Below are 15,340 nucleotides of genomic sequence, written 5' to 3'. Positions count from 1 at the left end.
CCAAAGTAAAAAATAGGAATATTTATAGAAAAATGTCAGATCAAAGTCATTACTGATCAATAGCCACCTTGAATGTAAATGGCCTTAACTCTCCAGTTAAAAGATATGGAATGGCTGAATGGATTAAAAAACAAATCCCATCTATTTGTTGCCTACAAGAAACACATCTCACTAACAATGATACACACAGACTGAAAGTGAAAGGATGGAAAAAGATATTCCATGCTAACAGATATCAAAAAAGAGCTAGTGTAGCAATCCTAATATCAGACAAAATAGACTTTAACACAAAAACTGTTAAAAGAGACAAAGAAGGACACCATGTAATGATTAAGGGATCAATTCAACAGAAAGATATAACTATTATAAAGGTATATGCACCCTATTACAGGGCCTCTGGCTATTTAAAAAAATGTTAAAGGATCTAAAGAGAGACAAAGACTCAAATACAATAGTAATGGGAGATTTCAATACCCCACTTTCAGCAAAGAACAGATCAACCAGAGAGCAAATCAAGGAAACAGCAGAGTTAATCAACACTAAAGACCAAATGGACTTAACAGATTTCTACAGAACTTTCCATCCTACAGTTGCAGAATACACATTCTTCTCACCTGTGTATGGAACCCTCTCTAGGACTAACCACATGCTAGGCCATAAAACAAGTCTCAGCAAATTCAAAAAAAAATTGAAATCATACCATGCATCTTCTTGGACCACAATGAAATGAAGCTGGAAATCAGCAACTCAGAAATCTCTAGAACATATGCAAACACATGGAGACTAAACAACATCCTCCTGAATGAACAGTGGGTCACAGAAAAAATCAAAAAAGAAATAAAAAAATTTCTAGAAACAAATGAAGACAGCAACTCAACATATCAAAACTTATGAGATATAGCAAAAACAGTGTTTGTTAAGAGGAAAGTTTATAGCAATAGGTGCCTACATCAAGAAATTGAAAAGGCACCAAATAAATGAGCTATCAATGCAACTCAAGGATATAGAAAAACAACAGCAAACCAAACTCAAAACTATTAGGATAAAAGAAATAATTAAAATTAGAGAAGAAATCAACAAAATTGAAACAAAAAAATAGAAAAGATCAGCAAAACACAGAGCTGGTCTTCTGAAAAAATAAACAAAATTGAACACCATTGGCCCAACTAACCAAAAAAAGGAGAAGGCCCAAATCAATAAAATTAGAGATGAAAAGGAAATGTAACAACAGACACCACAGAAATACAACGAATAATCAGAAATTACTACAAAGAACTGTATACCAACAAACTTAGAAGCTTAGTTGAAATGGATAGATTCCTGGACACATACAACCTGCCTAAATTGAGCCATGAAGACATAGAAAACCTAAACAGACATATAACCAAGTTGGAAACTGATTCAGTAATAAAGATCCTCCCAGAAAAGAAAAGTCCAGGACGGGATGGATTCATTGCTGAATTCTGCCAGACATTTAAAGAACTAGCTCCACTTCTTCTCAAGCTATTCAAAACAATTGAAAGAGAGGGAATTCTCACAAATCCTTTCTATGCAGAAACTTGGAAAAGATGCAACAGAGAAAGAACTATACACCAATTTATCTCATGAACATAGATGGAAAAATCCTCAACAAAATTCTGGCCCACTGAATCCAACAACACATCAGAAAGATCATTCACCCGGGCCAAGTGGGATTTATCCCTGGTATGCAAGGAGGGTTCAACATTTGCAAATCAATCAATGTGATATATCACATTAATAAATTGAAGAACAAAAACTATATGATTATCTCAATAGATGCAGAGAAAGAATTTGATAAAATACAACACCCTTTCATGATGAAACTCTAAGAAAATTGGGCATAGAAGGAATATTCATCAACACAATCAAGGCAATTTATGACAAACCCATGGCCAGCAACCTATTGAATGGGGAAAAATTGGAAGCATTCCCACTGAGATCCGGTACCTGACAGGGATGTCCACTCTAGCCACTGCTATTCAATCTAGTCCTGGAAGTTTTAGCCAGAGCCATTAGGCAAGAAAAAGAAATCAAAGGGATGCAAATAGTTAATCTTATACAACAAAGACAAAGCCAGAGGCATCACAATACCAGATTTCAAGATATACTATAAGGCAGTTATAATCAAAACAGCCTGGTAATGGTACAAAAACAGATGGATAGACCACTGGAACAGAATAGAAATGCCAGAAATTAATCCAAACATCTACACTCAACTTATATTTGACCAAGGACCTACAAGCAATCCCTGGAACAAGGATAGTCTCTTCAACAAATGCTGCTGAGAAAACTGGATCTCCACATGTGGAAGGATGAAGCAAGACCCGTACCTTATACCCTACACAAAAATCCATTCAAAATGGATTAAAGACCTAAATCTATGGCCTGATACCATCAAATTATTAGAGAACATTGGGGAATCCCTGCAAGACACTGGTAGATGAAAAAGTTTCTTGGAATAGACCCCAGAGACACAGGCAATCAAAGCCAAAATTAACAAATGGGATTACATCAAATTGGGAAGTTTCTGCACTGCGAAAGACACACTCAGGAAAGTGAAGAGAGGCAACTGACAGAATGAGAGAAACTATTTGCAAAAAAATGCAACTGATTAAGGATTAATAACCAGAATATATAGAGATGAAGAAACTCCCCAACAATAAAACAAACAACCTAGTAAATAAATTGGCAAGGGACTTAAACAGACTTTTTTTTTTTTTTTTGACAGGCAGAGTGGACAGTGAGAGAGAGAGAAAGGTCTTCCTTTACCGTTGTTTCACCCTCCAATGGCCGCTGCGGCCGGCGCACCGTGCAGATCCGATGGCAGGAGCCAAGTACTTATCCTGGTCTCCCATGGGGTGCAGGGCCCAAGCACTTGGGCCATCCTCCACTGCACTCCCTGGCCACAGCAGAGAGCTGGCCTGGAAGAGGGGCAACCAGGACAGAATCCGGCGCCCCGACTGGGACTAGAACCTGGTGTGCTGGCGTGGCGAGGCGGATGATTAGCCTAGTGAGCTGCGGCGACATTTTTCAAGAGAGGAAATCCAAATGGCCAATAGATACATGAAAAAATTTTCAGGATAATTAGCCATCAGGGAAATGAAGATCAAAACCGCAATGATGTTTCACCTCACCCCAGTTAGAATGGCTTTCATACAGAAAACAACAAATGCTGGAGAAGATGTGGAGGAAAAGATACCCTAATCTACTGTTGGTGGAAATGCAAACTGGTAAAACCACTATAGAAGTCACTATGGAAGGCAGTTTGGAGATACCTCAGAAATCCGAATATAGACCTACCATATGACCCAACCATCCCACTCCTGGGAATTTACCCAAGGGAAATGAAATCAGCATATGAAAGAGTTATCTGTACTCCCATGTTTATTGCAGCTCAATTCACAATAGCTAAGACATGGAATCATCCTAAATGCCTATCAATGGAAGACTGGATAAAAAAATTATAGGATATGTAGTCTATGGACTACTACACAGCAGTTAAAAAAAATGAAATCTGGTCATTTGCAACAAAATGGATGAATCTGGAAAACATCATACTTAGTGAAATAAACTAGTCCCAAAGGGACAAATACCATATTTTCTCCATGATCTGTGATAACTAATAGAGCACCTAAAAGGAAATCTGTAGAAATGAAATTGACACTTTGAGAAGCAATTACTTGAACAGCCCCTGTTTTGATTGTCGAGTTACAGGTTTTTTGTTTGTTTCTTAATTGAGAATGGGACTGGGAATGGGAGAGGGTGGAATAAGTGGGGTGGGAGGGCAGGTATGTTGGGAAAATCACTATATTCTTAAAATTGTACTAATGAAATCTGTACTCATTAAATAAAAGGTTTCTTTGGGGGAAAAAAAATGAAAAAGCAAGGCCGAATGTGGTGGCAATTGGAGACCCGTATCTATCCTTGCTATGAACTGTTAAGGCAGAAACATTCTTCAAATGAACTAAGTGTCTTCTGAAAATTATTCTGGGTAGCAGTTTGAATGTGGTAGACATATTTGATTATTAAATGGGGACATGAATTTTGCATTTATGAAAGAAAGAAAAGAAAAGAAAAGAAAAGAAAAGAAAAGAAAAGAAAAGAAAAAGAAAAGAAAAGAAATGGGAGAACACAACTTCAAGAGTTGGCAGAGCCTGTACAAAATTCAAGGGGAGTGGTGGCACAGTTCCGGCACCCACTATGGGCACTGGTTGGAGCGCCGGTTCCTCCACTTCTGATCCAGTTCCCTGCTAACATCCCTGGGAAAGCAGCAGAAGATGGCCCAAGTCCTTGGGCCCCTGCACCCATGTGGAAGACCCAGAAGAAGCTCTAGGCTGCTGGCTTCAGACTGGCCCAGCTCTGGCTGTTGTGGTAATTTGGGGAATGAACCATCAGATGGAAGATTCATTCTCTCTCTCTCTCTCTCTGTAACTCTGCCTTTCAATTAAATGATAAATCTTAAAATAAAAAAACAATTCAAGAATTTCAGTTGATTACAAAATCAATACCAACAGGTAACATATATATGAACATATACAGTGAACATATATATATATACATGGCACTGAGATGCCACAGACTATTTTGAATGCTTTACACATATACATCCATCCTTTCAGTAACCATATGAAATAGGTACTATTACTAACATCATTTTATAGATGAGGAAACCAAGACTTACCATGTTTACGTAATATATTCAAAGTCAACCCGCTAATAAACTGTAGAGCTAGAATGTAAATCCAGGAAGGCTAACACAACAGTTACTGTGAACTAACAGCAGGATGTGGTTGCCAAAGCAGCAAACCTACTCTTAAAGGGCCTGCTTTAAAACCAGGGAAGTAAGTTAATGGTCTCCTGTTACTAGTTACCACCTGCCTGCGGTGTAATGCTTTGAAGACAAAGACAGATGAATTAAAACAATTCCAATGAGCAAGCCCCCAGTGCTGTGACCGGGTTTTCAAATGAAAACAAAGATAGAGAAGTTATCAGAAGAGGTGAAAGACTGAGAGAGAACACTTGCCCAAAGAACAGAAGAGTAGAAAATGGTAAGTATCTTCAAATAGTTGAAGAGCCACGATACAGAAGTTAGACAGAACATACGCAGTGACAATGCGACTTCCAGTTGAGTAAAAGAATTTTTTTTTTTTTGACAGGTAGAGTTATAGACAGTGAGAGAGAGAGAGAGAGAGAAAGGTCTTCCTTCCGTTGGTTCACTCCTCAAATGGCCGCTACAGCCGGCGCTGAGCCGATCCGAAGCCAGGAGCCAGGTGCTTCCTCCTGGTATCCCATGGGGTGCAGGGCCCAAGCACTTGGGCCATCCTCCACTGCCTTCCCGGGCCACAGCAGAGAGCTGGACTGGAAGAGGAGCAACCAGGAGTAGAACCCTGCGCCCATATGGGATGCCAGCACCACAGGCGGAGGATTAACCAAGTGAGCCACGGTGCTGGCCCCACTATTTTATAAAACTTAAGAGTTGTTGGAGCCAGCACCTGTGACGCTGGCATCCCATATGAGGCACCAGATTGAGTCCTGGCTGCTCCACTTCTGATCCAGCTCCCTGCTAATGTACCTAGGAAAGCAGCTGAAGATGGCTCAAGTGCTTGGTGCCCTGCCACCCATATGAGAGACCTGGATGAGCCTCCTGGCTCCTGCCTTTGAGTTGGCACCACCCTGGCCATTGCAGCCATTTTGGGAGTGAACCCACAGATGGAAGATCTCTCCCCTCTCTCTCTGCACTCTGCCTTTTAAACAAATAAATGCATCTTTAAAAAAAAAACAAAAAACAAGTTGTCCAAATACCTTTGCCTCAGAAATTATGAACATGTCTTCATAAAAACATGCAAATGTACGTAATTTTGCAGAAAATTTCTAGGGGGGGGGGCAGTGCTGTGGCGTAGCGGGTAAAACTGCTGCCTGCAGTGCCAGCATCCCATATGGACGCCAGTTCGAGTCCTGGCTGCTCCACTTCTGATCCAGCTCTCCACTACGGCCTGGGAAAGCAGTAGAAGATGACCCAAATCCTTGGGCCCCTGCACCTACACAGGAGACCCGGAAGAAACTCCCGGTTCCTGGCTTTGGATCAATGCAGCTCCGGCTGTTGCGGCCAATTGGGGAGTGAACCAGTGAATGGAAGACCTCTCTCTCTGTCTTTCAAATAAATAAATAAATCTTTAAAAAAAAAAGTTTCTAAGGGTTCACAAATCTACTTCTAAATATACTAGAGTGTTACGGATCCCAGATTAAAATGGAAAAGACTCAAGTATGAATTGATATATTAACAATTTAATAATCTTTAAAATCTATTACAACTTAAAATTCTGATCTCAAAGAACTCTCAACTTATGTTTTCTAGATTCCTCTGAGATTTACTATGATACATGTTACAATAAGCATTTAAGTGATGATGGCTTACAGGGGGTATAAACTCCATTTCAAGTCACACTAAAAGCACAGAGCCCAGATAAGCATTTTGGCCACAGTGCGAATACTTCACTGTGCTACACATTCCAAAGAAGGGGTCTGTGGTGGTGGGGGGGTACAACTGCATGATCACAAAATGGTCATGCCACACACTAGCGAAATTCAGCTTTCCTTCTTAAACAAACAACTAGAAACAAAGAGAACTCGAAAATAAGAGTTGAGTAAGTCTTGGGCCTTTCTGTACAAGTACCACCCTGCTGCAACTGTATGCCAGGGCAGTGCTCCCAGCCACGATGGCTGCCATTAGACCAGACCAGTTCCAGGCACAAGATGTTCTACCACACAACAAACACAGCCAGTGCCAGTGCCCAAGTGCGATAGAATCTGGGGTCTGGGTATTTGATTTTTCTCCTGGTGCTATTTGAGAGTGGACACTGTCATTAAAGATTAATTATAGTAATGTGATAGCGATAAAGCTTTCGCTAAACCATAGGCCAGCCAACGACATGGAACAGCAAGATGCAACACAGATTCAACTACTCTGATTCTGAACAGAGACAGGTAGGGTCATGATTATGTCCTTTTAGAGAACAGGTGAATAATTCCAATTATATTTATTAGGCAAAATGACTAAGATGAAACCATTAAGAGAAAAGAAAAACAAGTGACCCAGAAAAAATTAGGTAATAGAAATCAAAGGAAAAGTCATGAAACTAAGATCTGGGGGAGAGGGGAGAAGGCGGAAGAGGGAAGATGGGGGGAGAGGGGAGATGGGGGAGAAGGAGCCACGCACCCACTGAAGCAAGCAAGCAGGTGGCAGAGGGCGTCTGAGCCGTCTGCGAGGGAAACGGAAGAGGAGAGCGTTCCGGGCTTCGGCGGAGCTTCGGCGGTGAGTGGGCAAGGGGCAGAGAAAAGGATCCTCTCGCGAACCCGCGCTCGCGGCAGTCAGAAGCGAGGGTGCCCACCTCGTGCCCTGCGCTGCCGGGCGGCGAGCTCGCGCCCCGGGCGTCCCTGACCCAGGCGGCCCCAGACTTCCCTCGGCGGCGGCGCCCACGCCGAGGTCCCCCAGCTCGAGCAGACGGAGACCTCACAACGCGAGCGCGCGGCGTCTCGGCGCGGTCCCACCCAAACCCTGCCGCTGCCCGGCGGACGGGCACCTCGGCTCTCCGGGATTTCTCCAGCCGTCTGGGCCCACAGAGCAATGCCAAAGTTCCCTTACGGGGCACAGGTACACACAAAGCCTCCCAACTCTTAAAAACAACAACGAAACCCTGGCGGAGGCAGACGGGGGGTCGCGAAGCAGGGGGCAAAGTCAGCAGCCAGAACCCGAAGTCATCGCTCCCTACGGCCAGGACGGGAAGGGGGAAGACACCCTCTGCCCGCCTCGCCGAGGCGTGACTCAGGGACCTCACCTCCCCCAGTTTGCAGGCTGCGCGAGGAAGGGTGACCTCCCTGCCTGCCCAGTCTCGCCCGGACACTCAGGGGTTATTCCGCCAGGCCTGAGGAGCCCGTGGGATTCCCGGGGGTCCCCCGGCGTAGGTAGCGCGCCGGGCCGGGTCCAGAGGCCCTCGGCACGCGGGCCCGCGCCCTCGCCCCGGACCTTACCGCCGCTCGGCTGCAGAGGACCCGGCGGCCGCGCGAGGCTGCAGGGCCGAGCCGGGGGCGCGTCTTCGGGCGCCGCCGATCCTCTGGCGCCCGGGTCCCGGCGGACTCCCACCCAGGCAGCCGCGGCCTTGCCCCGGTCGAGGCCCCCAGGAGTTCGAGGCCCCGGCACGCCGACCTCGCGCCCGCGCGCGCCCTCAGGGCTCGGTCAGGGCGCGCCCCGCGTGCCGGACAGCGGCCGCGCTGCAGCCGAAAGCGCTGCCGACTTCGTCAGCCCGCACTCGGCTCGGCGGCCTCCCCGCTTCCCCCGCGCGAGCTTTGGCGGCGGAGCAGCACGATGCACGTCCATTGGCCGGTGAGAGGCGTGACGTAGGGCGCCGCTCCTCACGGATTGGCCAGGCCCAGCGGTGCGTGCAAAGAGTAAACAAACCCCGCCCCCAGGCTGCCCAATGATGGGAGGGGGCACGAGAAGAAGAGGCGGAGCCTTTAAGCGCCGCGCTCCGACCCCTGAAGTTTCTCCCGGGCTGCCCAAAGGGTAGGTGGCGGTGGCCCGGGCTCTTGGTTCCAGCTCCGATTGCTGGACAAGCTGTAGGCCTGAAGCCTAAAGTTTAGAAACACGCCCTTCCCTCTCGCTCCTAACTCCCCCACGAGGTCCGCCCACGAAGCAGGAAGATCGCAGCTGTTTGAGAGGCGGGAGAAGTGGGGCAGGTGCATCTGGATCCTTCGCATTTGAGGAGTCGCGGGAGTAAGCGGTGAGGCAGTGCTTGGGGCCAGCCGTGGAGCGCCTTGAAAGTATTCGATGAGTGAGAGACTCCTGGGGAGTTGGAGGTTCTTCCCTAGCCAGGCGAGTTAGGATCCACACAAAGCCAGGCCGCCTTGCCCTGGGGCTGCCCGCTTCCCCAGACACCTTCCTGTAGGGTCGGTAGGTTAGCGTTACAAGATTGTGTCTGTTCGTTTTCTGCTGATTTGGAAAATTCCGCGTGGACCGCGCTGTGGAGGTTGAGAGAGGAGAGAGAGATGGGAGCTGCCCTGCTGATGGAGTGAGGCGTGAGGGCACAGTGTTGCAACGATAGGCCTTTCTCATTTCGCTCTGCTCAAATTTTATAAATCGCCCACGTGCGGAACACTGTTCCAGGTGCTGGAGATACCTCTGTGAACAAAAAGAGACAAAAACTGCGTTCGTGGAGCCCGCATTCTAGTGCGGTGGGAAAGACGACAGCTAAAGAAATAAGCCAAATAAAAACGATGCTACCTGCTGATCTGAGCTGTGGAAAAACAGTAAGCAGAGTGTGTGTGGGAGGGATGGCTTCAGCCTTAAGCATGGTGGACAGGGAAGGAGATCCTAAGGACGCGTTTAAGTAAACACATAAAGGACTTGAGGGAGACAGGAGATCACCTTTGGATCTGGGTGCGGTGGCGAGACACTGGCCTGCCACATCACAGTAGGGAGGTGAAGTCCTCGGAGTCCAAGAATGCCGGATGCTGCCTGTTGCTGATTGACTGTGACATGCAGATCCCCAGAGGAGTGATTACATTTTTCAGCCACAAATCCAGAAGGAATTCTTTAGTTTTCACAAAAAATCTAGTAGATGTATTCAACTCAATTAAAAACACACAAACAAACAAACAAAAAAAAAAACTCTTACCACTAGAGATACAATGAGCAAGCCTGCGGACACTCCCACTCAGTTCAGGGAACTCAGTGTAGCGGGGGCACAGCTCATAAACCACCCCAATATGGTGTGCAAAGAACCTTCATGGAAGCAGACCCAGAAAGTGCCTCGGTTAAGGTGGAGAGGGGTGGGTGCTGTTGAGGCGCTGTAGCCAAGGGTCTCTTTATTACATAGCAAACTTAGTGCTAAATTTTGGAGTAAGGCAATGGCCAGGAGGAATTCCCTAACCTCTTTGTAGGTGAGACCCTGAAGATGACATTAAGTTGAATCCAATGAAATTGCTGATATTTGCCTATTTTCATAGGGTTCAGCTTACTCTAGCAGAGTTAATTGAGAGCATTTTGCTAAGCAGTGTGTACAGTAAGTGTTCAGTAAGTGGTAGCAATTATTATGATCATTCTATAATATTACTGTTGAGAAATGATTTCAAAGTCAATGTTTCATAACACCTTCCAATGCCACAAAGTCTAATAGGCAGTGAAAGCTTCAAATTTTCCATTGACTAGTTTGATCTAGCTGTGAATTTCCATGACCTAATCAGGGGATGCTGTAAAAGACAGTAAATGCTAGTTTCACAGCAGGCCAAGAAATTCAGAAGACAGAGGAACAGCTTGGCTTTGAGGCCAAAAACTGAAAATTCTCCAGCACAGAATAAATTGTTGAGTTGCCACTGGGAAGAAAATTCATGTAAATCCATTTTTAATTCCCACTCATAGTTCCAATTTAGCAATTTGTACAACAGTCAGCTCTCTGTCTCTCCTCTCACTTCCCCATTAAGGATTTTAATTCTTTTGGAAAGGAACACACAGCATCCACCATCTCCAGTGCCAGAGAGTAGATGGCTGAAATGTGCCGAAATGCTTATTGATGCAGCATACACTTATTAAGTGCCTATTGTAAGCCCAAAACTGTGCAAGGCATTGGAAATCCAAACACAAGTATCCAAAGAGTATTCCTTCCTTGTCTTTGGAACAATCTCCAATTCTCCTACAATTCAGCTTCCCCTGCCTCTTACCTAAACAACGCTTCACCCCAAAAAGGAAAAAGGTTCCCCTGACTTCCCATCTCCAGCTTTTTTTCTAGTAAAATTCCATTTGTCTTTCTGACATTTATTTAAACTGATAATTACTGGTTTGGTATCCCATCAAACTGTAAGGTCGGTCAGAGGCACAGCTGTATCCTCCCATTCACTACTGTACCCTCAGTGCTTACGAGACTTTCAAGGGGCCGGTGCTGTGATGTAGCGGGAGAAGCCGCTGCCTGCGGTGTCGGCATCCCATATGGGTGCCGGTTCAGATCCCAGCTGCTCCACTTCCGATCCAGCTCGCTGCTGTGGCCTGGGAAAGCAGTGGAAGATGGCCCAAGTCCTTGGGTTCCTGCACTCACGTGGGAGACCTGGAAGAGGCTTCTGGCTCCTGGCTTCAATCACCTCAGCTTTGGCCATTGCATTCATTTGGGGAATGAACCAGCCATATGAAAGACTTCTCTCCCTCTCTCCCTCTCCCCCTCTGCCTTTCTGTAGCTCTGCCTTTCAAATAAATAACAACCAGAGCTGGACTGGGACTGAAACCAAGAGCCGGGAACTCAATCCAGGTCTCCCCACATGAGCGACAGCTGCCTCACCAGCTACACACCACACTTCGAGTAACAGTAGTGACACCTTTTTTGTTTGTTTAAAGATTTATTTTGTTTATTTGAAAGACAGAGTTACAGAGAGAGGTAGAGACCAAGAAGCCTTCCATCTGCTGATTCACTCCCCAAAAGGCTGCAATGGCCGGAGCTGTGCCAATCTGAAGCCAGGAGCCAGGAGCTTCTTCCAGGTCTCCCACACGGGTGCAGGGGCCCAAGGACTTGGGCAATCCTCCGCTGCTTCCCCAGGTGCATTAGCAAGGAGCTGGATCAGAAGTGGAGTAGCCAGGACTTGAACAGGTGCCTATATGGGACACTGGTGCTGCAGGCTGGGGCCTTAACCTGCTGTGCCACAACACTGGCCCCAGTGACACCTTTTTATCACACAAAAACACTGGTAGTTGTCAGAACAGTTCAAGATATGATTTTATTTTTCTGAAAAAAAAAAAAAAGGCATCCTCTTTTCACACTGAATCCATCCACTGACTGACAAAAAAAGAACACTTTGCAAGAGAAGTGTTCAGTCTGGGTCTTGTCTTCCAGAAGAAGCCCCCTTAGGTGTGGTTTGATCATCTGAATCAGGAAGGGTTGAATCCAAGCCCTAGAATTTCCTTGGAGAGGGAAAACCACCTCTCCCCAGCTCCTTCCCAGAATGACTGCCTCACGCCAGCAGGACAACATCACAGCCACCCTAATGAAAGCAGCCCCTCCTTAAAGGCCCAGACCTAAAGGCTTTTATAAGATATTTTATTCCTCCTGAAAAGTAATGAAGCCGGCGCCGTGGCTCAATAGGCTAATCCTCCGCCTTGCGGTGCCGGCACACCTGGTTCTAGTCCCGGTCGGGGCACCGGATTCTGTCCCGGTTGCCCCTCTTCCAGGCCAGCTCTCTGCTGTGGCCAGGGAGTGCAGTGGAGGATGGCCCAAGTGCTTGGGCCCTGCACCCCATGGGAGACCAGGAGAAGCACCTGGCTCCTGGCTTCGGATCAGTGTGGTGCGCCGGCCGCAGTGCGCCAGCTGCGGCAGCCATTGGAGGGTGAACCAATGGCAAAGGAAGACCTTTCTCTCTGTCTTTCTCTCTCTCACTGTCCACTCTGCCTGTCAAAAACAAACAAACAAACAACAAAACACACACAGAGAAAAGTAATCAAGTAAGTGCGAAGCCTAAAATGAGGAGCCCACGTGCACAGCTGAAGCACCAGGATATTAACCCCATGGGAGCCACACCTGCTCCTACCCCGTGCCCTTCCATCTTGCTCTTCCCCAGATAACATCTGGAATTTTGTCCAGAATTTCCTTATTTTTCTTTGTAGTTTTAAGACACGTGCATCACCAAACAATACAAGAGTACTTCAAAGTTTGTGGAAAACGGTATTATAAGCTAATTTTATTTTGGTGCAGAAATTTTGAAATCCATTAAATCCTTCATAGCATGTATTTTCCAGGAGTTTTTAGAAAGTATTTATTTAGAGGCCGGTGCTGTAACATTGCAGGCTAAGCCTCCACTGCAGCACTGGCATCTCACATGGGCATGGTTGTCATGTCCCGGCTGCTCCTCTTCCATTCCAGCTCTCTGCTATGGCCCGGGAAAGCAGTGGAGGATGGCCCAAGTGGTTGGGCCCCTACACTCACGTGGGAGACCAGGAAGCAGCTCCTTGCTCCTGCCTTCATATCGACTCAGATCCAGACATTGGGGCCATTTGGGGAGTGAACCGATGGATGGAAGATCTGTCCCTCCCTCTGTCTGTCTGTAACTCTGCCTCTCAAATAAATAAAATCTTTTTAAAAAATCGAAGAACAAGTCAATGGAAGGTAAGAGACAGCTCTGTACATAAAAATACTATGGTTAGACAAGATATTGATCAGGGAAAGCTGGGTGAAGGGGGAACTCTACTGTTCATGTAACTCTTCTCTAAGTCTATAATTGTTTCAAAATAAAAGTTAAAACTATTGGGGAGTCTTATCAAAATACAGATTCTCATTCAGGAGATCTGGGATGAGGCCTACCGTTCTTTTCCTGAAAAGCATGGAGGGACTGTCTAGACTACAGGTTCCAACAACATATGTGAATAGCGAGACACTGTCCCAGTTGTACTGAGTAAGCGACAGAACTGTGCCTACTTACAGCAAGCACGGTGGTGAGTTTGGATGTACATACACATCCATGAAAGCATGGCCACACCAAGGAAAATGAATTTACTGTTGTGAGACAATCCTACACTGGTCTCTCGTTTCTGGCTTTTTTACAAGCCAGAGGCACTGTAGCCTTTGCAGTAATTACGATAGAGATGGTGGGGGTGGGTGGTGGCATTGTGGCATAGGGGGTAAAGCCACCACCTGCATGCTGGCATCCCACACTTCCAATCCAGCTTCCTGCCAATGCGCCTGGGAAAGCAGAAGATGGCCCAAGTACTTGGTTGTGCCCCTGCACTCAAGTGGGAGCTCTGGAAGAAGCTCCTGACTCCTAGCTTTGGCCTGACCCAGCCCTGGCTGTTGTGGCCATTTGGGAAGTGAGCCAGTCAATGGAAGATTCTCTCTCTCTTCCTCTCTCTATGTAACTCTTTAAAATAAATAAATTATTTTTTTTTAAAAAAGGATGGAGATGATGTCTTCCTTCAGAGCAGAGGGCAATTTTGTATAAGCGTTAATATAAGAAAAGTGATTATTTCTGAAGCAAGCATTGGGCAGGTTTACTTCCAACCCATTGCAGAAAGAGTCAGGTTTCCTAAGCTGTACCACACACACCACGTACAGCATCAACCTGGACTGCTCCACCTGGGACTTGGGAGGCATGAAGACCCAATGTACGTGCGAAGACAATTAATACTTGGCTATGCCAAGTTTTCTTTCTTTCTTTTTTTTTAAGATTTATCTGTTTATTTGAAAGGCAGAGATGCACACAGAGAGAGACATCTTTATTATAGAGAGATCTTTCATCTGCTGGCTCATTCCCCAAATAGCCACAACAGCTAGGGCTGGGCCAGACTGAAGCCAGGAGCCAAGATCGTCTTCCAGGTCTCCCACATGGGTGAAGGGGCCCAAGAACTTGGGTCATCTTCCGCTGTTTTCCCAGGCACATTAGCAGGGAGCTGGATCAGAAGTGGAGTAGCCAGGACTCGAACTGGCGCTCATATGGGATGCTAGTATTGTTGCAGTGGCTTAACCTGCTATGCCACAGCACTGGGCCCCAAGTAGTAATGTTCTTAGTCTCTGACCCAAGAGTCTCATATCTTTAGTCACTACCCATGAAACTATGGGAGACTCACTTCTTAGCTTTCATGTAGAGCAAAATTCCAGTCACAGTTATTGCAAACATTTTATGAGTGAAGCAGCAGATGGGACCTTGTTCTGCTGCCTCTCTGTGTGTCTGTGTGTCTGTCTTGCAAATAATTTTTAAAAAAGGGCCAGTGTTATGGCACAGTGGGATAAGCTGCTGCACCCATATTGGTGCACTAGTTCGAGTTCCTGTTGCTTGGATTCTGATCCAGCTCCCTGCTAATGCGCCTGGGAAGTGCTCAAGTGCATGGGAGCCTGTCACCCACATGGGAGATCCTGGCTCCTGGCTTTGGTCTGGCCCAGTCCTGGCCTTTGTGGTCATTTGTCAAGTGAACCAGCAGATGGAAGATCTCTCTTCTGTCTCCATGCCTGTCCCCTCTCTCTGTCACTCTTTCAAATAAATAGTTTTTTTTTTTTAAATCCCTTCCTTTCTTCAAATAATTAATTCACTGTTTATCATTCTTCAAATTTCCTACTACAAAATGACCCCATAGACTTAGAAACAGTAGGAGACTCCACTGCAGCCAGGGCAGGGGATCCAGAGCACCTGCTGTGTCTTCCAGCATATGGAGGTCACTGGAAATGTGTGTTCCTGCACAGCAATGAAGAGAGGAACAGGAAGTAAAAACAGCTTTAATAGACCCACATGTATAGGTCAATCATGCGCCATTTCATTGCAGTTCCCCAAATACTTTTCAATTATAATTTTCAGAAGTGAT

At 46.2% G+C, this 15,340-nt stretch overlaps 1 protein-coding gene and 1 long non-coding RNA gene across 38 annotated transcripts in view; one reads left to right on the top strand and one right to left on the bottom strand.

Moving 5' to 3' along the window:
* Positions 1–8,384, bottom strand: part of TFDP2 (transcription factor Dp-2) — a 188,252-nt gene extending 179,868 nt beyond the window's left edge. For 11 of the 36 annotated variants that reach the window (XM_089331116.1, XM_089331121.1, XM_089331111.1 and 8 more), the window contains exon 1: positions 8,050–8,131. The gene's annotated coding sequence lies outside the window, so the exon portion shown is untranslated. Of the gene's footprint in view, positions 1–8,049 lie in introns of all 36 variants that reach the window. The other 25 variants (XM_070072691.2, XM_070072695.2, XM_070072721.2 and 22 more) reach the window with 13 other exon arrangements.
* A 116-nt stretch (positions 8,385–8,500) lies between these two features.
* LOC149127134 (uncharacterized) lies at positions 8,501–13,135 on the top strand. Of its 2 annotated transcripts, XR_016232754.1 has the most exons (3): positions 8,511–8,798; positions 9,182–9,324; positions 12,915–13,135. It is a non-coding gene; the product is annotated as an uncharacterized LOC149127134 (long non-coding RNA). The 2 variants fall into 2 exon arrangements; XR_016232753.1 differs by having other exon boundaries at positions 8,501–9,324.
* The last annotated feature ends 2,205 nt before the right edge of the window (positions 13,136–15,340 follow it).

The sequence above is a fragment of the Oryctolagus cuniculus genome, chromosome 4 (genome assembly GCF_051225735.1).
Source record: "Oryctolagus cuniculus isolate XC-2025 breed Fujian yellow rabbit chromosome 4, ASM5122573v1, whole genome shotgun sequence".
NCBI classification, from domain to species: Eukaryota; Metazoa; Chordata; class Mammalia; order Lagomorpha; family Leporidae; genus Oryctolagus; species Oryctolagus cuniculus.
The sequence above is the reverse complement of the archived record's forward strand: the minus strand, read 5'-3'. Positions and strand labels throughout refer to the sequence as shown.